The sequence below is a fragment of the Macaca mulatta genome, chromosome 6 (genome assembly GCF_049350105.2).
Source record: "Macaca mulatta isolate MMU2019108-1 chromosome 6, T2T-MMU8v2.0, whole genome shotgun sequence".
In the NCBI taxonomy this organism is placed as follows: domain Eukaryota; kingdom Metazoa; phylum Chordata; class Mammalia; order Primates; family Cercopithecidae; genus Macaca; species Macaca mulatta.
Genome location: NC_133411.1, coordinates 121260877 through 121283630, shown reverse-complemented (window position 1 = coordinate 121283630; position 22754 = coordinate 121260877).

Genomic DNA, 22754 nt, shown 5'->3' with positions numbered 1-22754 from the left:
CAAAACAGTCAATGTGACTACAGAAGCAGAGATTGGAGCGATACAGCCACAAACCAAGGAATATGGCAACCACCAGAAGTCAGAAGAGCCAAGGAACAGCTTCTCCCTTAGAACTGCCAGAGTGAGTGTGGCCCCACTCATGCTTTGATTTCAGATACTGATTTTGGACCTCAGGCCTCCAGAACTGTGAGAGAATATATTTCTGTTCTTTTAAGCCACTAAATTCATGGTAGTTTGTTACAGCATCCATAGGAACACACACATGGACCACCCCAAATATTAGCAAAAATGTGAAGGAATTGGTACTCTCATATCTTGCTGATAGAAATATAAAGTGAAGTGGTATGACCACTTGGGAAAATAAGGGTAGTTTCTTAAAAAGTTATACATAACATCTATAAGATGATTCAGCCATCTGAATCCTAGGCATTTACCCAAGAAAAATGAAAAAATATGTTCATAAAAAGACTTGTATAATAATATTCACAGCATATAAACTGGAAATATTTTTCAAGGGGTAAATGCAAAACCAAATAGTGATATATCCATACAATGGATTACTGCTAAAAAATATGAAGAAATGAACTATTATTATATACCACAATGCAGATGAGTCTCAAAATAATTATGCTGAGTGAAAGAAACCAGGCAAAAAAGAGTACATTACTGTATAATTCCATATATCTAAAATCCTAGAAAATGTAAACTAATCTATAGTGATATAAAGAAGATCAGTGGTTGCCTGTGCACGAATGTGGGGTTAAGAGGCAGGAGGTGGTGATGAATATGTTTGTGATCATGATTATTGTGATGGTTTTGTTTTCCGGAATTGGGGGTTCTTGGTTTCACTGACTTCAAGAATGAAGCCGCCCACCCTCCTGGTGAGTGTTATGGTTCTTAAACATGGTGTGTCCGAAGTTTGTTCCTTCAGACGTTCAGATGCGTCTGGAGCTTCTTCCTTCCAGTGATTTCCGGGGCTCGCTGACAGGAGTGAAGCTGCAGACCTTCGCGGTGAGTGTTACAGCTCATAAACGCAGGGTGGACCCAAAAAGTGAGCAGCAGCAAGATTCATTGCAAAGAGCCAAAGAACAAACCTTCCACACCTTTGAAGGCGACCTGACCGTGTTGCCACTGCTGGCTCCGGCAGCCTGCTTTTATTCCCTTATCTGGCCCCACCCACATCCTGCTGAGTGGTCCATTTTACAGAGAGCTGATTGGTCCGTTTTGACAGAGTGCTGATTGGTGCATTTACAATCCTTGAGCTAGACACAGAGTCGCAGAGTGCTAGTCCTCCAAGTCTCCACTAGGTTAGCTAGATACAGAGTGCTGATTGATGCACATACAATCCTCTGGCTAGATATAAAAGTTCTCCAGGCCGGCGCGTGGCTCAAGCCTGTAATCCAGCACTTTGGGAGGCCGAGATGGGCGGATCACGAGGTCAGGAGATCGAGACCATCCTGGCTAACACGGTGAAACCCTGTCTCTACTAAAAAAAAAAAAAAAAAAAAAAAAAAAAAAAAAAAAACTAGCGGGGGTGGTGGCGGGCGCTTGTAGTCCCAGCTACTCGGGAGGCTGAGGTAGGAGAATGGCGTAAACCCGGGAGGCGGAGCTTGCAGTGAGCTGAGATTGGGCCACTGCACTCCATCCTGGGTGACAGAGCGAGACTCTGTCTCAAAAAAAAAAAAAAAAAAAAAAAAAAAAAGAGTTCTCCAAGTCCCCATCCAGTTCAGGAGCCCAGCTGGCTTCACCCAGTGGATCCTGTACCAGGGCTGCAGGTGGAGCTGCCCGCCAGTCTGAAGCGGCGCCTGCACTCCTCAGCCCTTGGGCTGTGGCCACAAGCGCAGCCCCGGTTCCCACCCGCGCCTCTCCCTCCACACCTCCCCGCAAGCAGAGGGAGGAGGCTCCTGCCTCAGCCAGCCCAGAGAGGGACTCCCACAGTGCGGTGGCAGGCTGAAGGGCTCCTCAAGTGCTGCCAGAGTTGACGCCGAGGCTGAGGAGGTGCTAAGAGTGAGGACTGCTATCACATTGTCACCTCTGTTTCACACATGTATACATATGTCATACAAATTGAGTATGTATACATATCCTGTAGTTTAAATATGTGTAATTTATTGGACATTGATTATGCATCAATACAACTATTAAAAAGTAAGTGCTGTCTAAAAACCATGCCAGGAAGCTATGGCAACATGGTAGTGTCCTCAGGAAACCTGATGGGACAGAGGTCTGGGACTTGCTTCTTTAGCCCAGTTGTCTTGCCATTCTCATTCTAGAAAGGGAGCCTGGCTTAAACCAGGGTCTGAGGAAACAGGATCATGCTCACAGCACTGGTCTGATAGTTATAGTCATTCTGGGGTACTCTTATTCCACATACTCACTGGCCTTTTAAAGTAAGCTCCAGGCATCCACCAGTATTTGCAGAGAAGTGATCTAGAGAGAAAAACAGCACAGGTAAGCTGATGCCCAAGCTGGAGTGATGTAGGCATAAAACTAAGATAGGGGCAGGTGGTTTGGAGGCCACAGGATACAGCAGTTGAGAAGGTAGAGAAAGGTCTAAATGGCCCAGAAACCATCTCCCTCTGCATGGGAGTGGGTGTGGGTCTGTCCTCTCCATGATTGGATGGGACAAGGAATCAAAGTCCCAGGTGCCTTCCAGCAGTGTTCAAGGAGGGCTGGGGCTGGGAGTCTGCTGGCCAAATGGAAATAAAACCAATGGAGAGCCATGGTCTCCAAAGGCAGGTTGGCATATGCCAGAAATACACACAGTGATTTCTCTCTGTTGTTGTTGTTGCTGTTGTTGTTGTTGTTTTTCTTCTTCCTTCTTTCTTCTTCTTCTTCTTCTTTTTTTTTTTTTTTTTGAGACAAGGTCTTCCTCTGTCACCCAGGCTGAGGTGCAGTGGCAGCAACATAGCTCACTGCAGCCTCAAACTCCTAGGCTCAAGCAATCCTTATGTCTCAGCCTGTTGAGTAGCTAAGCCTATAGCCATGTGCCACTATGCCCAGCTGATTTTAAAAACTTTTTGTAGAGATGGGGTTCTCACAACATGGCCCAGGCTAGTCTCGAACTCCTGGCCTCAAATGATTCTTCCATCTCAGCCTCCCAAAGTGTTGGTATTACAGTTCTAAGCCAACAAACTCAGCCTTTCTTTTTTTCTTTAAATAGCAAGAAATAAATTAAATACCAGTAATCTTATTTATATTTATTTACTGAAAAACAAATTTAAATTTATTTACAAATAAATAATTTGTATATTTTATATACTTATTTTAAAATAATTTACCCATATGGGGATTCATATACAGTTTAAAAATTAATAGAGTGTGCAGTCAAAAACATTTGAAAAGAAAATCATTTGGAGATCACTGTTGTATAAACAGTGGTAACCGCACGGCAAACTTCTATCTCTCTTTTTCTCATAGCAAAACTTCTCTTTCTTGTGCAGAACCCTACCGCCTACTCTTTTTTTTTTTTTTTTTTTTTGAGATGGAGTCTTGCTCTGTCTCCCAGGCTGGAGTGCAGTGGTGTGACCTCAGCTCACTGCAAGCTCTGCCTCCTGGGTTCACGCCATTCTCCTGCCTCAGCCTCCTGAGTAGCTGGGACTACAGGCACCCGCCACCACTCCTGGCTTTTTTTTTTTTTTTTTTTTTGTATTTTTTAGTAGAGATGGGGTTTCACTGTGTTAGCCAGGATGGTCTCGATCTCCTGACCTCATGATTCGCCTACCACGACCTCCCAAAGTGCTGGGATTACAGGTGTGAGCCACTGTGCCCAGCCCTCCTACCCCTACTCTTTTTTTTTTTTCTTTTGAGACAGAGTCTTGCTCTGTCCCCAGGCTGGAGTGCAGTGGTGCAAGTCGGCTCACTGCAAGCTCTGTCTCCCAGGTTCACGCCATTCTTCTGCCTCAGCTTCCCGAGTAGCTGAGACTACAGGCACCCGCCACCACGCCCGGCTAATTTTTTGTATTTTTAGTAGAGATGGGTTTTCACCGTGTTGGCCAGGATGGTCTTGATCTCCTGACCTTGTGATCCACCCACCTTGGCCTCCCAAAGTGCTGGGATTACAGGCATGAGCCACCGCGCCCGGCCTACCCCCTGCTCTTAATAGGAGTTAGCTCATGATCTAAGTTCTTGGCAAACAGAGTCCTTGAATTAAAGGGAAAGGGACTTTCTCTTTTCCTTATGATCATGAGCTTAAGGATTATGTGAATCTATAACTTTCTGGGACTCTTTTTACCAGCAGACAAGGAAGCACTTGTCCAAGAATGAATCTGAGAAAGAAAGTAAAGCAAACAAAAGAGAAGGATAATTCCTTGAATCTAAATGTATACAAAGCCAGTTTTACCTTGCCGAAGCTCCATACTAGACGATGAAATGAGTCCCAATAAACAGAAAAGGATTGAAACTATACAGAGTATGTTCTCTGACTACAAGATAATTAAGTTAGAAAAAAATAAGGAAAAGATATCTGAAAAATCCCAAAACACTAGGAAAGGACATAGTAGTACTGTTGAGGCAGGAGGCAAAAGACTTTTCCTCCCATGTCTCTTTTCTTCTGTGAGGGAGATAACACCTAGAAGCACCTCACATCTTTATGCTCTTTCTCATTGACAGGAATGAGTTCCCATCCCATTCCTAAACTTAGTTGGCAAAAGACAATGAGATTATGGTGACTGGCTTAGAGCAATCATTGCTTATGTCTTGGTTTAAAAATAGACTCATCCTCTCTGAGTATATTAATCTTTCAAATAAAATTAAGTATTATTAGCAAGAACATAAGAAAGGGGACAAGGAAGGAAGCAAGGAAAGGAGAGAGAGGGAGGTAGGAAGGAAGGGAGGAGGAACTATTGAGTCAACAAAAACAGTGTCCTTTACAATATTCTAGTTTCTTTGAATAAATTTGCTGTATTTCTGGGGTTTTTTTTTTTTTTTAGGGTAAACCAATCATCCAGAATGCTTTTTGGATGGAAGAAAAACATGATGAATCATGAACAAAGAAAGACATATAAATTCATGTTTTATTGTATTTATCTATATCTAAAAGGAATAGGTGTCAGTTATGTTGGGGTGATCAGACCCAACACCAGGTCGCGGGGGCAATGAAGTCTGGCGGAGTCAAAGGAATGAGAAAAAGACAGTTTGAGAGAGAAAGTGGGACCAGGGGTCCATCACCAGTGTGGAGGCTGCGAAGGCCCTGAGCTCTGGGAGCCCATGCTATTTATTGGTGCTCAAACAAACAGGTGGTGAGGATGTGGGGGTTGAAAGGAAACAGTGTATCAAGTGAATGAAAAACATATGGCTGCTTGAGACAATGGGAGAGCTAGAAAAAAAGGGGCCAGCAAGACTAGCAGACATGCAAGCCCTGCCTCAGCTTCTCTCCCAACACTCAGCTTCTCTCCCAACACTCAGCTTTTCTCCCAACAATTTGTTTAATCATTATACATTGATGGTTTTATGTATGAATCCTGAACTTGAAAGACAATTGTAATACTAGCAGTTTGATACTAAATTAAAAAATTCCTACTGTTTTCATTGTAAAGACAAGTATAGGGTGATTTTAAAATAACTATTCCAATTTCAAAGTACCTTGTTTGTAGAAATAACAAAAGATTTTAAAATAATACATGAAACTATTGAGCAAAGTTGTAATGAAGTTCTTGAAGATGACAAACTTGCTTTTGCTCAGTGGCAACACATTCTGAATTTCATAGAAGTGATTTGTCGGGCAGTCACTGGGTTATAATTGAAATCTCCATGTAATCAGGATTAAAGGATATAATTTTGTCTCTTATAAAATAAGAAGTAAAATAATTGGCCTAGTTCTGGTCATGAACATGGGGACTCTATTCTGCAGTTGGGTGGAATCTCCTACAAATGTCAATTAGGACAAGTATGCTAATAATATCGTTGAGATCTTCTAAGTCCTCACTGATTTTCTATCTACTTATTCTATCAGTTACTGAAAGAGGAGTGCCAAAACTATCATTCTTCTTCTTCCTCTGTTTTTCTTTTTGAGATGGAGTTTTGCTCTTGTCGCCCAGGTTGGAGTGCAGTGGTGTGATCTTGGCTCACTGTAACCTCCACCTCCTGGGCTCAAGTGATTCTCCTGCCTCAGCCTCCGGAGTAGCTGGGATTTCAGGTGCCTGCCACCACACCTGGCTAGTTTTTGTATTTTTAGTAGAGATAGGGTTTCACCATGTTGGCCAGGCTGGTCTTAAACTCCTGACCTTAGGTGATCCGGTCGCCTTGGCCTCCCAAAGTGCTGGGATTACAGGCATGAGCCACCGTACTCGGCCCCAAATCTTCAATTATAATTTTGGATTCACTGATTTTCCCTTTCAGTGATGTCAGTTTTTGTCCTACATATTTTGGATCTTTATTATTAGAGGCATAAACATTTGGGATTATTATATTTTCTTGCTGAATTAGCCCTTTCATCATTATGAAATGTCTCTCTTTGTTGCTTGTAATATTCCTTGTCTTGATGTCTATTTTGTTTGATATTAATAGTTAAGCCTTATGAGGGCAAGTCTAGAGTAGCCATTATTTTACCATTAGTAAGTAAATTTGGTTGCCTCTAAGTTCTGTGTGAGCTCTGGGAGTTGTTAAGGAGCCTAAGAGTTGTTCTTTGCACAGTCTTATGAAATTTCACCCCATGGATGCAGAGCTCAGCATTTAGCCAAAGTTTCAAAGGGACCCCATGCAGATTTCGAGATCTGTTTTTGTGTAGTCCCTTCCTCTCTGGTATTCTTCCTTGAAAGTTCCACCTGCCTTAATCTCCCTGAACTCCATTTGCTGTCCCATTAACTCAGTGAGGTTGTGGTGCTTTGCTTGGGTTTCCCATCCCAGCACTATAGTCCAGACGGTGGCTCTAGGCAGAAAGCTGGGACTTTCAAAGGGCTTGCTTTGTTGCCCTGCTCTCAGAGATCACAGTACTGAGCCATGTGTTGTCCAGCATTTCATCTATTTTGTCTAGTTTTCTAGTCGTTTATGACAGTTGGACAATTCTAGTAGAAGTTACTTTTATTGTCAGAGGACTGTCTTGGCTGTTGTAATGTGAGGAATTGATAGTTGACTTTACAGCAGCCATTTTGTGACAATGAAGAGAAAGCCAAGAGGAGCTGGGAGAAACCAGTCAGGGCTACAGTCGTTGAGCCGTTGTATGAATCAACAGTAAACCTGCCTACTTCTGGACCTCTTGCTATGTGAAATAAAAACTCCTACTTGGGTATTATGTTCTTTGAAGGCACATTTCCTAGCTAATTCATAAATTAAAAGCCCTGTTACTAGAAGACAGAAATAAATCTATCCCCAAACCTAGGCTGGTTAGTGCAAATGAACATTAAATTTAAGTTCAAGGTGAGAAGTTATATGTTAGGGACTACATAATTCTCATTAGCCAGTAAAATATTAACTATCTTTAAGAGACTCTTCTTGGAATAAAATTCTAAAAAGCAATATTATTGTGCAAGCCTTTATTCAAGAGTCATAAGAATCATGCATGCTTAGATGTTTAGATATTGGGGAGCAGTCCTAGTAGAGGGGTAGTTTCTTACCACTCTCAACACATAATAAGTGCCATGGCGATCACCTGTTGAATAAGGTGCCCTTTTACTTCCTCAGTGGTTATGGTCCTGCAGAAAAATGTCCTTGATTATAGTGTGGCTGATAGCACAGACACACAAGGACAAAATGGATTTACCTCCTGTTACATTTGCTGAGCTGAGCAAGCCAAAATGGAATAAAGTCATTGTATGTCTTCATCTATTCCCCCGATAATATCCATTATGTGATACTCTAAGACTTAGCTAAAGGCCATAGTTTTCATTAGAATGAAAGGACCCATACTTTTTTTTACCAAACAGCAAGCAGGTCATCTTTTGCATACCACGTATTCACTGCTACCTGGAAGAGTCCTTCTTCTTTGTTGGTAGCAGGCTGAATGGTCCTCAATTGGCAGGACAGGAGAAAAAATTTATCAGCTCATTAGATTGTTACAACATAATTTTTCTTCTCTCACTCTTACTTTTTCTTAGCTGCAAATAGGGATGATAATATTTCCCTAAGGTTGTGAGAGTCAATGGTACTTTTCAAAATGGCTTTGAAAAGTACTTTGCTGAAAGATGCCAGCACGAGGTGAGTGAAGTGTCTAGGGTATTCACACAGCTAGATTTCTCCATGCAGAGAGAGCCAAGATAACTCTAACAAGGTATTTTTTTTAAAACGTAGATTCCCCAATATTGGAAAAGTTCTTAAAATCAATTGGTGGCAATATGAATGGAGATCCAGGTCAAAAATTATGGATATAGGCCAGGCATGGTGGCTCACACCTGTAATCCCAGAACTTTGGGAGTCCAAGGTGGGTGGATCACTTGAGGTTAAGAGTTCAAGACCAGCCCGGTGGATGTGGTGAAACCCCGTCTCTACTAAAAATACAAAAATTAGCTGGGTGTGGTGGCTCACGCCTGTAGTCCCAGCTACTTGGGAGGCTGAGTCAGGAGAATTGTTTGAATACATGAGGCAGAGGTTGCTATGAGCCAAGATTGCACCACTGCATACCAGTCTGAGTAACAGAGTGAGACCCTATCCTCTCCCCTGCAAAAACAATAAAATAAAGATATAAAATAAGCGGTTGACTAACTTTGGCTTTGAAAATCTCAGATGTACAAGTAGTGGGAATATCAGAGCAGGAGAAAGGGAAAGATCCTTCTAGAATCTGTTTAGAGAGATGACTTGGGATAGGTAAGGTCCTGAACCCAGTTCTCTCATCATTTATTTCAATTTATCTGACAAATCTTATTTTGATGAGTATAAGCTCCTTCACTTCAGAGGCACGTAAATTATCTATAGGTAATCAGGGCACTTTTTGTCATTTCCTGAATTGCTCCAAGTACCCACAAATCATATTGATGTGTCCTAAAAGCATCTACTTAAAAGAGCAAAGAAAGACTATGGGATAACTTAATGGATTAAATGCCAGAGGCATGTTCTTGAGACATGCATTCCCCTTTGTCTCTGCTTGATTTCTCTTTCTTATGAAGAACCATGGTGGAAGTAATTTACATAAAGCTCAGATGAAGTATCCAGTAGGCCAGGAACATTCTGTCTCTTGTGCTGTACAATCTGTTTATTCCAATTCAACTATGGATGTACATGCTATTTAGCTGTACAAGGTATTCTTTTGATCTGTAAAACTGATTAGCCTCTTCAGCTCTAGGCTGTTGTGCATTTAAATCTTTTCTCAACAAAAAAATGAATTAATACTTTTTGTAAAATACATGGCAAATACTGAGATTGTATGGGTTAAGGTAAATCAAGCAAGGTACTGGAAAATATACCACATTAAATATAATTTAGTTTCCCATTTAAATGACAAACATTAGTGGTCTCCTTATAGGTATATATTAAAAGTTAAGCCTGATAGCTATTGTAAATCTATCAGTCAATTTTAATTTCCTCTGAATAGCCTTACTATTCCAATATTTCATGCAGTATTTCTAACTGGTAACCATAAATCACCTGTTACATGAAAGAATCCGGCTGTGATGGATGTGGCAGCTGCCCTCTGGGTCAGTAAAATGTATTCAGTTTCTGTCAGGGGTCCACTAAGTTGAATGTGTCTCATTCTGCTTTTTACTTTAGGAGAGAGCAACTTTGTTAAACAGATTTCTTGTTTCCGTCTTTTCCATTGAATCATTAAGATAGTTATTCGTAACTTTCAGTAAAAATAACCATCGTTTTAATTTTTCCTCTCTAACATCGTAAGAAGTTACTTTTAAGTACATTAATGTTATTTTTGAACACAAGTAGTAAATGGGATTTAAGCTGGCTATAATCTTGAGAAATCTACAAAAGCATAAATCAAGAGCAATGATTTATTGGCACGGGATTGATATTGTATATGTGATCTTGATAGTTGCCTCCATTTTCTTCTAATTTGCATGCGTCGCACTACAGAAACAAAAAATTAAATATAGAATAGGATGTGACCTTTGTTTTTGCAATGTGTGTCTGATGGAAGTTTTCGTGTTTCTTGAGGCAATTCTTCACTTTGGATTTAGAGAATTTTCTCCTTCATCAGGTGGTCATTTAATCAGTTGTCTTAGCAACCTCCCCGCCTTCTTTTCCTTCCCAAGGCCTCAAAGTCTCACCTTGTTGGAGCTACCAGATGCAGAAACCTGGCGTGCCTTTACACTTCTGCAAGCCTATTCCTTTTTATTCTTGTTCTTTTTTTCAAAAACTCCAATCAAAGGAAATTAAATTCAAAGCAAATCAAGGACACCTTTACTGAAGTGAAGTTGGGATAACAGCCTTCAATCTAGAACTACTTTCTTAGCAGAATCTCTGCTAGATGTCTGATGTTCAGATACCTCAGGTTTGTATTGGAGCAGAATATCCTATCCTCTTGGATGTTAAAAAAGCAAAAAAAACCATAGAGAGATAGATCAGTCAGAGTCTTAGGAGAATAAAAATATACCTTGAGGGATGACCAATATTTCAAAGGATCACTTTTATTCTTTCTTAGCTGTGTAATAAACAGGCCCTGGTGTTAGGCTCTGGAAGCTCCACCGTGTTGGCAGGGTTTCCCCAGCCAGGAGCTCTCTCCTCTGGTAGATTTGGGGGTTTGTGCCCTCTCACTGCTGCTACAGATGCTGCTCTTTCATTGTCCACTCAGGGGCCCTGCCACAATTGTTTGCTGCCAAACTCTCAGCAAGGATGTCAGATATGAGTTATGAAAATATCTAATTTGTAGTAAATCTAATGGTTATTAAATTGATGTACCATTACAGTGATCATTTTCTGATTGGAAACTCAAGAGCAGTACCAGACCTGCTGTCCTTGTCCTCAAGCTCTAAGTGTTACATTAAATCCTCTCTATGCAACCCTATCTATCCTTCAAAGGGAGTCTGGATCATAGATGGTAACCCCAAATTATTATTATGAAATGTATTCTTTATCACTTCTCTTCCTTTTTCTAATCAGAGCTTCCCATTTTAGCACTGTAGTCCAACAATTATTAGTTTTATTTTTAACAACTAAGCTTGAATGATACTCTCCTTTAAGGTTTGAAAAAAATTAATTAGAAACCTGATGATTCAAGGAGGATTATTGTCAGCTTTAACACATAAAATCACCTGTCATAGTAATATAAGATACCTTCAGTTCAAACAGCCCAGGTCACAAAAGCAGTATCTCTGGACCCCGGTTTCCTCGTATATAAAGTAGAGGCATACTACATAATTTTTTAGGTTTCTCTCACTTCTAATATGTTCTGAGTTCAAGAATCAGTCCATTATAGAAGTTTATTGTTAGAATTCCGGGATCTCCTGTTTGCTTAAGTCAGAGACCCCCTTTTCTATCTTCATTCTCACTAGTATCTCTTGTATTAGAAAATAGCTCTTTATTAGTTTGAAAAAACATTTATTAAATGTTTACTGTGGACCAAGCACTCTCATGGGCACTGAAAATATAAAGACCTTACACTCAGGATGCTATGGTCTAGTTAAGGGGTGCCCTCATCCTTCTTTCCTGTTGGTAATTATTACTATATGATTTACCCATCTCTTTCACCGTCCCTTCTCTGTCTCCTTTGACAATTCCTCTTCCTTTTTGCATTTTAAATCAGTCCTAAGAATTGTCATCTTTCTGTCCTCATTTACTTACATTTTTCCCCTGAGAGCTCTCCTAGTGGCCACAAAACATAGGTCTTCAAAAACGCTCATGCCCTTGATGACTCCAGCACTGTGGCCTTAAACCATTCTGTCACGCCCACATGCCAGGCCAATAATACAAGGCACAGACACTGTCATTGTATTTCTCTACCAAGAAGAGTCCTCAATTCTACCTTAACCTGCTGTGGGCATTTCCATCTCATTCCCAGTTCTTAGTTTTGTCTCCATTTTTGGATCTTCTCCCATCTTCACAATGCTCACTGAACATGGTTTCTGTGTTAGTTTCCTAGGGCTGCTGTAATAAATTACCACCAACTGGGTGGCTTAAAACAATAGAAATGTATTATCTCACAGTTCTGGAGGCCAGAAGTCCAAAACCCAGGTGTCAGTAGGGCCAGGCTCCCTTTAAAGGTTCTTGGGAAGGATTCTTCCTTGCTACTTCTATCCTCATGTGGTTTCCAGCAGTCCTTGGCATTCATTGACTGTTAAATGCATCCCTGGAATATCTGCTGTGTCTTCACATGGCCCTCTTCCCTGTGTGTCTATATCTGTGTGCAACTTTCTCTCTTCTTATAAGGATACTAGTCATTGGATTTAGGACCCACTCTAATCCAGTATGACATTATCTTTATTACATCTGCAAAGACCTTATTTCCAACTAAAGATCACAATTACAGGTTCTCGGTGGACATGAACTTAGAGACGCTATTCAACACAGGGCGGTTTCCCTCATGTGGCCCTTGACAAGCAATGACTTTGTCTTAGACTCATACTCTGGCCTTCTACTCATGATCATCTTGGGAAGGCAAACCCCATCAAGCTCAGATACCCAGGAACCAAGATTCAGTATTGACATGGCCAGTGGGTTATGTGTATGTATGTATACATATATATCCTACTGGTTCTGTTTCTCTAGTAGAACCCTGACTAACATAGCATACAATAAACCTTTGTCGAATGAATGAACTGAATATAAAAATGAACAATAGGCTGGGTGCAGTGGCTCATGCCTGTAATCCCAGCACTTTGTGGGGGCCAAGGCAGGTGGATCACCTGAGGTCAGGAGTTCGAGACCAGCCTGGCCAACCTGGTGAAACCCCATCTCTACTAAAAATACAAAAAAATTAGCCAGGCATGGTCGCAGGCACCTGTAGTCCCAGCTACTTGGGAGACTGAGGCAGGAGAATTGCTTGAACCCAGGAGGCGGAGGTTGCAGTGAGACAAGATCACGCCACTGCACTTGAGCCTGAAGCCTGAGCAACTAGAGCAAAACTCCAATTCCATCTCAAAAAAAAAAAAAAAAAAAAAAAAAAAAAAAAAAAAAAAAAGAACGATCTAGCCTTCTGTAGCCAGGCACTGATTTTATTTTTCCATATTTAGTATATTCCTCCTTCTACTAACAGGTGAATCTTCCTTTAACATAAATTTTATCATTTTATTCATCTTCTAAGACATTGATTTACCCTAGTTGCTTAGATTTTAGTAGGTCATAATCTGAGCTCTCTGTCATCACATAGTAAGATCTAGTGGTTAAAAACATGGTCTATGGCATCACAAAGACCTGAGTTTATTCCAGGATTCACTATTTACTATATATGTGACATTGGTTATATTATGTTATACTCTTACTAGACCTCCACACCTGTGAGGCTGTAATGAGGCACCCAACAGTCCAACTGGGGTGATGTTAGAGACGGCCAAGTAGAAAACGAGTGTTTCCAGCCTACTTCCTTTTCCTGGAGTGGTCTCAGAGGAGGCTTAGGAGACAGTCATGACTTACACTATTGCCCAACAGTAATGAGGCCACTCTCACTGCAGTGAATACATATAAATCAAAATTAAAAATGAAACACCATTTACAATTGTCCCCCCAAATGACATGCTCACTTAGGTATAACTCTAGCAAAACATGTGCAGACATATATTCATGAAGTTGAAGACTCAATATAATAAATTGTCAGTTCTCCCCTATTGATATAGAGGTGTAACACAATTCCTGTCAAAATCCCAGCAAGACTTTCTGTAGATATACACAAAATTATTCCAAAATTATTTAGACAGAAAAGGAATTACTGTAGAAATTTTTTGAAAAAGAATACAGTAAGAAGAATACATGTACGCAATGAAAAACTTCTTATATATAACTACAGTAACCAAGACTGTGTAATAATGGATAAGGGATAAACACATAGATCAATGAAGCAGAATACAGAACTTAGAGACAAACCCACAAAAATAGGCCCAACATTTGCACCTTTGTCAAAAGTGCAAAAATATTAGATGAAGGAAATATTGCCAAGAAATGGTGCTGGAGCAAGTTGATATCCATTTACCAAAAAACAGAATCCCAACATAAATCTTACACCCTATACAAAAAGTAACTCAAAATGGATCATGGACTTAAATGTAATACTATAAAACTTCTAGAAACAATATATAAACTTTTAGTTTTTTTATATTTTGTCAAAGAGTTCTTAGAGTTGACACCAAAAGTATGATTGATAAAAAAGTTGGTAAGTTAGACTTCATCAAAATTAAACATTTTATTCCGTGAAAGATCTGGTAAAAGGATAAAGGACAAGATAGACATAGTGAGAAAATATTAATATTTTCAAGCCACATATCCGAACAAAGCACTAGTATTGAGAACATGGAAAGAACTCTCAAAACTCAAAAGTAAAAAAGTAAATGGTCCATTTAGAACATCAGCAAATACATGAAGAGGATTTTCATCAAAAATGTACAGATGGCAAACAAAATGATTATCAACATCATTAGCCATTAGAGAAACACAAATTAAAACCACATTGAATGGTTGCAAGGGACTAGAAGGAAGGGATGAATTGGTGGGACACGGATACTTTTTATTTTAAAGACTTTATTTTATATTTGAGACAGAGTCTCGCTCTGTCATTCAGGCTAGAGTGCAGTGGCTTGATCTTGGCTCACTGCAACCTCCACCTCCTAGATTCAAGTGATTCTCATGCCTCAGCCACCGGAGTAGCCGGGATTACAGATGTGCACCACCATGCCCAGCTAATTTTTTGTATTTTTAGTAGAGACAAGGTTTCATCGTGTTGGCCAGGCTGGTCTCAAACTCCTGACCTCAAATGATCCACCCACTTCAGCCTCCCAAAGAGCGGGAATTACAGGCTCGAGCCACCATGCCCAGCCAAGACTTTATTTCAGAGCAGTATTAGGTTCACAGCAAAGTTGAGAGAAAGCTAGAGAGATATCCCATATACTTCCTGCCTCTATACATGTGTAGTCTCCCCATTATCAACATCCTCTACACAGAGGATTTTTAGGGCAGTGAAACTCCTCTGTATGATACTATAATGGTGAATGCATATTGTATAAATTTGTCCAAACCCCCAGAATGTATAACACCAAGAGTGAATCCTAATGTAAACTGTGTAATTTAAGTGACAATGACATGTCAATGTAGGTTCAACTGCATGGGCTCAAGGTAGTTAAGAGCTCAGGCTTTGGAGACAGAGGGATGTTGGGAATGGAGGAGACTGTGCATGTGTGGGAGTAGAGGACGTACGAGAAATCTCTGCACCTTTCACTCAATTTTGCTGTGAACCTAAAACTTCTCTTAAAAAAAGTGTATTAAAAATCATGAGATATACTACACACACGTTAGAATGGCCAAAGTAAAAAACAGTGACAACACCAAATGCTGGATCACTCATATGTTGTTGATGGGAATGTAAAATGGTACAGTGTCCCTGGAAAACAATTTGGGAGTTTCTTAAGAAACTAAACCTACAGCTGCTATACCACCAAGTTATTGAACTCCTGGGCCTTCATCACAGAAAAATGAAAAGTAAGTTCACAAAATACACATGTATATGAACATTTATAACAACTTTATTTGTAATAGCCCCAAACTGGAAACAACACAGAGATCCTTCAATAGGTGAATGGTTAAACAAACTATGGGATATCCATACTATTGAATACTACTCAGCAATGAAAAGAATAAACTACTGATACACATAATAACCTGAAGGAATCCCCAGATAATTGTGCTTAGTGAAAAAAGCCAATCCCAAGATGTTAAATACTTAACGATTCAACTGGAATAATATATTTATAGAAATAGAGGCTAGATTAGTGCTTGCCAGGAGTTAAGGAGGGGGTGGTATCAAGAGGAAAATGAGCGTGTCTATAAAAGCACAACTTGAGGCATCCTCATACTCACAGAAACAGTGGAAATATTCTACATTTTGACTCTATCAATGTCAATATCCTGGTTGCAATATTGTGCTATAGTTTGGTAAGATGTTACCCCTGGGAGGAGACTGGTTAAAAGGTACTTCTGACAACTGCACATGAATCTACAATTACAGTCTTGCACCACATAATGACATTTCAGTCAACAACAGATTGTATATACAACAGTGGTCCCATAAGATTATAATACCATATTTTTGCTCTACCTTTTCTATGTTCAGTTATACAAATACTTACCATTGCCTACAGTATTCAGTACAGTAGCATGGTTTGTAGCCTAGCAGCAATAGGCAATACCATACAGTCTAGGTGTATCAAAGACTGTACCATCTGGATTTGTGTAAGTACAGTCTACGATGCTCACACAATGACAAAATCACATAATGATGCATTTCTTGGAATGCAGCCCCATCGTTAAGCAACACATAACTATTTCAAAATAAAAAGGTTAATTTTTAAAAAGTTATTTGGAAGGCTAAGTTAGGAGGATTGCTTCAGGCCAGGAGTTTGAGACCAGCCTGAACAACATAGTGAGACCTTGTCTCTACCAAAAAAACTTTAAAAATTAGCCAGGCATTGTGACATGTGTCTGTAGTCTGAGAGGATAAGGTGGGAGGATTGCTTGAGCCCAGGAGTTCAGGGATGCAGTGAGCCAGGATTGTACCACTGCACTCTAGCCTGGGCAACAGAGTAAGACCCTGTCTCAAACCCCCCGCCCAAAACTTATGATAAGTTGGATAACTTGTTATATCATGGCTTGTATTATATATCATATCATATATCATAATTATCTTGTATATTTTTCGCCATTTATTCCAAGTGAGATCATCTTGTCTCCCTAATAGGTTTTGAACGACCCCGGGGTAGAAACTGTCTCTCTAGTCTTGTCTCTAGAATGGTGTTTGGCACTAAGTAAACATTCAGAAAGCATTTACTGAGTGAATATTGTTGAATGAATTCTCTGTTCCTAGGAGAGATAGATATAAATAAGCATATGGCTTGAGCTTATTTGTCAAACCAGGTAGAATCTGCCCAAAGTCCATGTCATTTTTCCCAAGGATAAGATTCAGCAACACGGAGCAGTCTCAATAGTCATGCCCAGACAAACTGCCTTCCAATGCTCTCCCCACCCCACTGGAATGTTGAAGGAAGAGGAAATGAGATAGGGTAAAGATCTCAATAATATTTTTCCTGCTTGGAGAAGCAGAGAAGGAACTTGACACATAAAATAAAGCAGTAAGAAATTTTATGTAAACTCAACTTTCTAACTTGAAGCAGAGAGCAACAGAGGAGGAAGCATGGTGTTACCTCTTACTGTACTGTCTCTGCAGCTTCCAGAGAAAGTGATCATGGACTCTGTGTGCTTCCCTGGTCTGGGAGCAGATCCTTAAAGGGGCTAGCCAAGCTGAATATAAATCAGAACATTTTTAGGATATAATTAATACAATCCATTTTTTGATTCATGTTTTTAAAGTCTAATTTAGGGAAACCGGGCTTTTGTTTCTTTTTGTTGTTGTTTTGCTATTTTTAATCTCTTGTTGCCTAGCTATTAGTTTATGTATGTCTATATTAAATCTTAATATTTGTCTCAATACTGATAAGAATAAAAATACTAAGTGCCTCCTAAAATGTGTAGTGGCCAATGACAATAAACCCAATAGAAGTTCACCTACGTTGTTACTAGTTTTATAAATGCTAAATTAAGATATGATTAGATGAATATTTATAGACCAGATATTAATTGGCCCTTCATTAAATGACACATATTATAGAACATTAGTGAAGATGAATAAGACACTTTTTTTTTCCTTGAAGAGCTCACAAACCAGAAGACAACAGACATATAAAACCAATTATAGGCCGGGTGTGGTGGCTCACGCCTATAATCCCTGCACTTTGGGAGACCGAGATGGGTGGATCACGAAGTCAGGAGATTGAGACCATCCTGGCTAACACGGTGAAACCCTGTCTCTACTAAAAATACAAAAAATTAGGTGGGTGTGGTGGCGGGCGCCTGTGGTTCCAGTTACTTGGGAGACTGAGGCAGGAGTATGGCGTGAACCCGGGAGGCGGAGGTTGCAGTGAGCTGAGATCGTGCCACTGCACTCCAGCCTTTGCAACAGAGCAAGACTCCGTCTCAAAAAAACAAAAACCAAAACACAAAGAAAAAACCAATTACAACACTGTAATACAAGCTATAATAGGGTGTGTTCACAAAGTCATGGAAACATGAAGAAAGGAGAAACTAACTCAACCTGAACGTGGTGGTTAGTTTGTCATAGAATCCAGTGGTTTTCAAAAGATCTCAGTTCCTCAGGTCCCAAACTGTCTCTTTATTTAACTGTGAGAAATTACATGGCACCATGTTGGTTTTAAAATTTCAGATCTGAGGTTTCCAATATTTGTGCCATACTTGAACAACCTGCCTGAAGTCCAACTATTTCCAGGTACTGCCTGGAGAGACAGTGGGTAGAGTTAAGAGCCCAGGCTTTGAAGCCAGACTCCTTGGGGTCAAATCCCAGCTTGGCTATTTATCATATGACTATGGCTAAGTTACTTCTCTGACTTCACTCTCCCCAATTGTAAAATGGAAGAAAAGAAATAATAATATACCTATCCCTCACAATTTTTAAAACCATCCATGAATTTGAATGGCATATTCATCTCATTGCATCATTAGTCTATTACTTTCAAACACTTACATGACTTTTGGCTATATAGAAACAATAATATATATTTGGCTGTATTATACTGCATGATTGGTTTGATTCCCCATCAATAAGAATAAGAATAAATTTCAAGTTTCTGAAATAGCTCATGCAACTTTTCATGACATCATGTAATTTTCCAGGATACATATACCTACATAAACAAATAAACTAGATGTTGTAGCATTAGAATCCTGGCCGGAAATAAGTAGTGCACTGAATTTGGGTGGTTTGAGGAGAGTTTTGAAAAGGAACACTTGACAAAGATGTGAAGAGGATGTAGGGGAACCACAGTGAGTGCAGCACCCAGGGGTTAGTACCATCAGGGAGTCATTTCCATTCCTGGACCTGAGGGGCACGGGAGGGAGCAGTTATCAGAATTCAGAGAAGGTTGCTTGATAGGAGCTGCTGTCTTTGGTAGGATCATGGCAACCCAGCAGAAAGAAATCTGGTGAAAAAGACACCCTGATCTCCCCCTCCTCTCTCCCTGGGATGACCTTCAGGTTCCCTTTATTGGCTAAACCCAACAGAAAGAGAGTAAGGGAAACATTGAGGCCAGGCATCCAGGTCAACTTCCCAGAACACAGCACGGTTGAGATTGGTAGAGAGTAGTTCTGAAGGGACAAATGAAAGAAAACTAATAGAGAAACCTAGTAATTTTATGGGGAGATTCTACTGCAAAACAACCGCAAAGCAACAACAACAAAAAAACACAATGAAACAAAAACAAACTCAAGACTGGTTGACAACTTGTCACTAACTGACCTCTAAGACCGAATTCAAGCCTACTGAAAAAATGTCTGCAAAAGCTGAGAAGCATGCTGGAAGAACATCTTCCTAAATTTTAATTTCAGAACTAGCTACGGCAGTTCACAGGGAATGTCTCCTTCAGAATAGATAACTAGGAGGCAAAGGAAAATAAATGATGAAGATTTCCCTGGAGGACAGAGCCAGGGTCTTAGGCAAGAGCTTCATTCTTCCTGTCCAGCAGGATGTAATATGGCCTGTTTGTTTCCTATCCACACCTTTCCAAATGGGAGTTTTGACTGTAGTTATCCTGTTTCTTCCCCCACCATTGTATACTGGGTGTGTTTAGACTGGATAGCTTTAGTTTTAAGCTTAAGTTTACAAGGTCCCTTGGAACCATAATCAGAACTGTTGGAGAGAACTGGATACCACAGAGAGATTCTGGAGTTGAATCTGGATGTAGTAACTAAATGAGAGTGGAGGGTTGTATTTCTTGGGGGAAGGGATAAACATATTCCATATGAAATGAATATGTGGAAATAAGGAAAGGCGTGAATATTGTGGAGCCAAAGGGAAAGCCTGAGGTGGACACTGTAGACAGCCTATCCGAGAGTCTCTCACAAACCCTTTCCCTTGCCTTTCTCTACTAGAGAGACTGAAAAGCTAAAAGACACACCTCCTCAGACTCCCTTGCAGCTAAAGAGAACACAGTTGTGGATGCTGAAATGTTGAAAGAAGTCACCAAGGATGGGTTACTTTCCTTCTTTCTCCTTAGACTGTAAATGTGGTGCCTACATTGCAGTCATCTTCTGACCATGGCGATGAATTCTGCATACTAAAGCTAATAGAGCAAAAAGAGATGAAACCTGGTTTCCAGAATCTTACTTAGCACGTTTTTCAGCCATGTGATCATAATTGATACAGACTTACCTCATATAATGACCATTTGGTTGACAACTCTCTGCTGTAGCAAATCTTTAAAATTTATACCATTTCTTCAGCAATGTCTCCTTTTGTTGTCTTTATGACTTTTTCACCTCAAAACATACTAAGCAGAAATACCATAAGAAGTGACATTTTGACAGTACAGTTTCAGGCAAAGTCACACTCAGATAAATCCTGACCAAACAGCTGTTAGAGAACATCATATAGTCCAAATATGAATTGTTCACCATATTGAAAGGATTAAATTCATGAAAATGTAAAGCATTTAGAATAGTGCCTATTACATAATGACACAGGCAGGGCCAACTTCATGGGTATGCAGCCTGTGGATTCACAGAGGGCTCAGTACTTAGGAGGATTCCATGCTTGGTTTAATGCTCTGCTGCTGTCATCTGGATTTCTTAAAAATTTTATCTTTAAATGTGTGTATTATAAAAATTTTATCTTTAAATGTGTGTACATAAACTCTGATGGAAAAATAGAGGATGCACACGAGCAGAGGAGACACACGCAATATGTGCGCCCTCTATTTCTTGCTGCCTTATTTGTATATACTGTGTTGTCTGAGATGCCCATGAACACAGAATTCTAGTGGACTCAACTGTCCTTGGGATTTCGGAAAGACTCAAAGTAAGAACAAAGTAAATATGTCTACAACTACAAATATGCTATGTCTACACTACGATGTGATGGTATTGACCTCCCCAGGAGGCCATGCTTTCTGTTTGAACCAAAACTTGCTTTGAATGCAGAAGGAAGGCAGTGGCATTCTGAGAAATATTAACAACCAAGGAATCCCATCACATCTTTTTTTTTTTTTTTTTTTTTTTTTTTTTTTTTTTTTTTTTTTTTTTTTCTGAGATGGAGTCTCACTCTGTTGCCCAGGCTGGAGTGCAGTGGCATGACATCGGCTCACTGGAACTTCCACTTCCCAGATTCAAGCAATTCTCCTGCCTCAGCCTCCCAAGTACCTGGGACTACAGGTGTGTGCCACCATGCCTGGCTAATTTTTGTATATTTAGTAGAGATGGGGTTTCACCGTAATAGCCAGGCTGGTCTCGAACTCCTGACCTCATGATCCACCCGCGTCAGCCTCCCAAAGTGCTGGGATTACAGGCATGAGCCGCCATGCTTGACCCACATCTTTTATGTTCATGTTATTTTCCTATATTAGCAAACCACTTATGTTGAAAATTATAACATAGAAGGAAAGGCAAAGATACGGCAACCCATAGTTCATTTTTCTTTCAGTCATTCGTCCCTCAGTCATAAAGCACAGGTAGAGAGTGTTGGTAGAATATCCGTGTATCAAGAAGCAAAACAAAAACAGTTGAATTAGTTTTGCAAAAGATTTCCACTGTTCTGGTAAGAGCAAAATACATATTAATGTATAAGCTACAAAAGGCAAATTGTGTAATTTCAGAGAGTCCACATAGAAGTTAAATGCTTATTTATTTACATTTAAAACTGGCATTGTGCAACATAAAAGCAAATGCTAAAATTCATAGTATTAATTTAAAATTTTACTTTTTTTTTTTTACTTAGAATGACATTAATTAGAAAATTATAAACACAGGACAAGTTGAGAGACTGCAAAAGAAAGAAAATAGTTTTATATTTTAGTAAATATAACTAACAGCATTTTTTTCTGAACAAGGAACCTTGCATTTTTATTTTGTACTAAACTCTGTAAATTATTTAGCTGGCCCTGAACATAATGTGCATTTACACATAGCATATGAGCAGTAACTATCAAAGAGTTATACTAAGTACTAATTAGACATTCTCTTTGATAGAGGGAGAAGAAAACACAAGTTTGCTAAAACAGCCTATTCTAGCTATAGTGTATAACTTAGCTGAAGATCCACATTTTGTAATATCTGGAAAAAAGAAAACAAATGATCTCCCTAACCTAATGTTGATGCAAGCAAGAGCCATAGTTGGAGACACCGTGGGATCCAGGAGACACACGACCCCTTGAGCCCTCCCCAGGTACCTCTTGTCCTGTGAAATAGGGACAATGACTCTTACTGTGAATGCCAGTTTGGATGTGGCTGCAGGGAAGGAGCAGGTTAATTGTTGCTGCCCTACCTCAGTCTATTTTACTTTATTTTATTTTTTTCTGAGACAGAGAGTCTTATACTGTTGCCCAGGCTCTGGAGATTACAGGTGTGTGCCACTACGCTCAGCTAATTTTTGTATTTTTTGTAGACACAGGGTTTCACCATGTTGGCCAGGCTGGTCTTGAATTCCTGGCTTCAAGCAATCCTCCCACCTCGGCCTCCGGAAGCACAGGTGTGAGCCATTGTGCCCAGCACAGTCTATTGTTTCAAATTGTCCTGAGGCAGAGTCCAAGTGAGTGTCCAAAAATTGGCACAGGCATCCAGGCCTGTTGAGAGAATAAAGAATTTTGGAGGTCAGATTCCATGCCCAAGGTTGATGA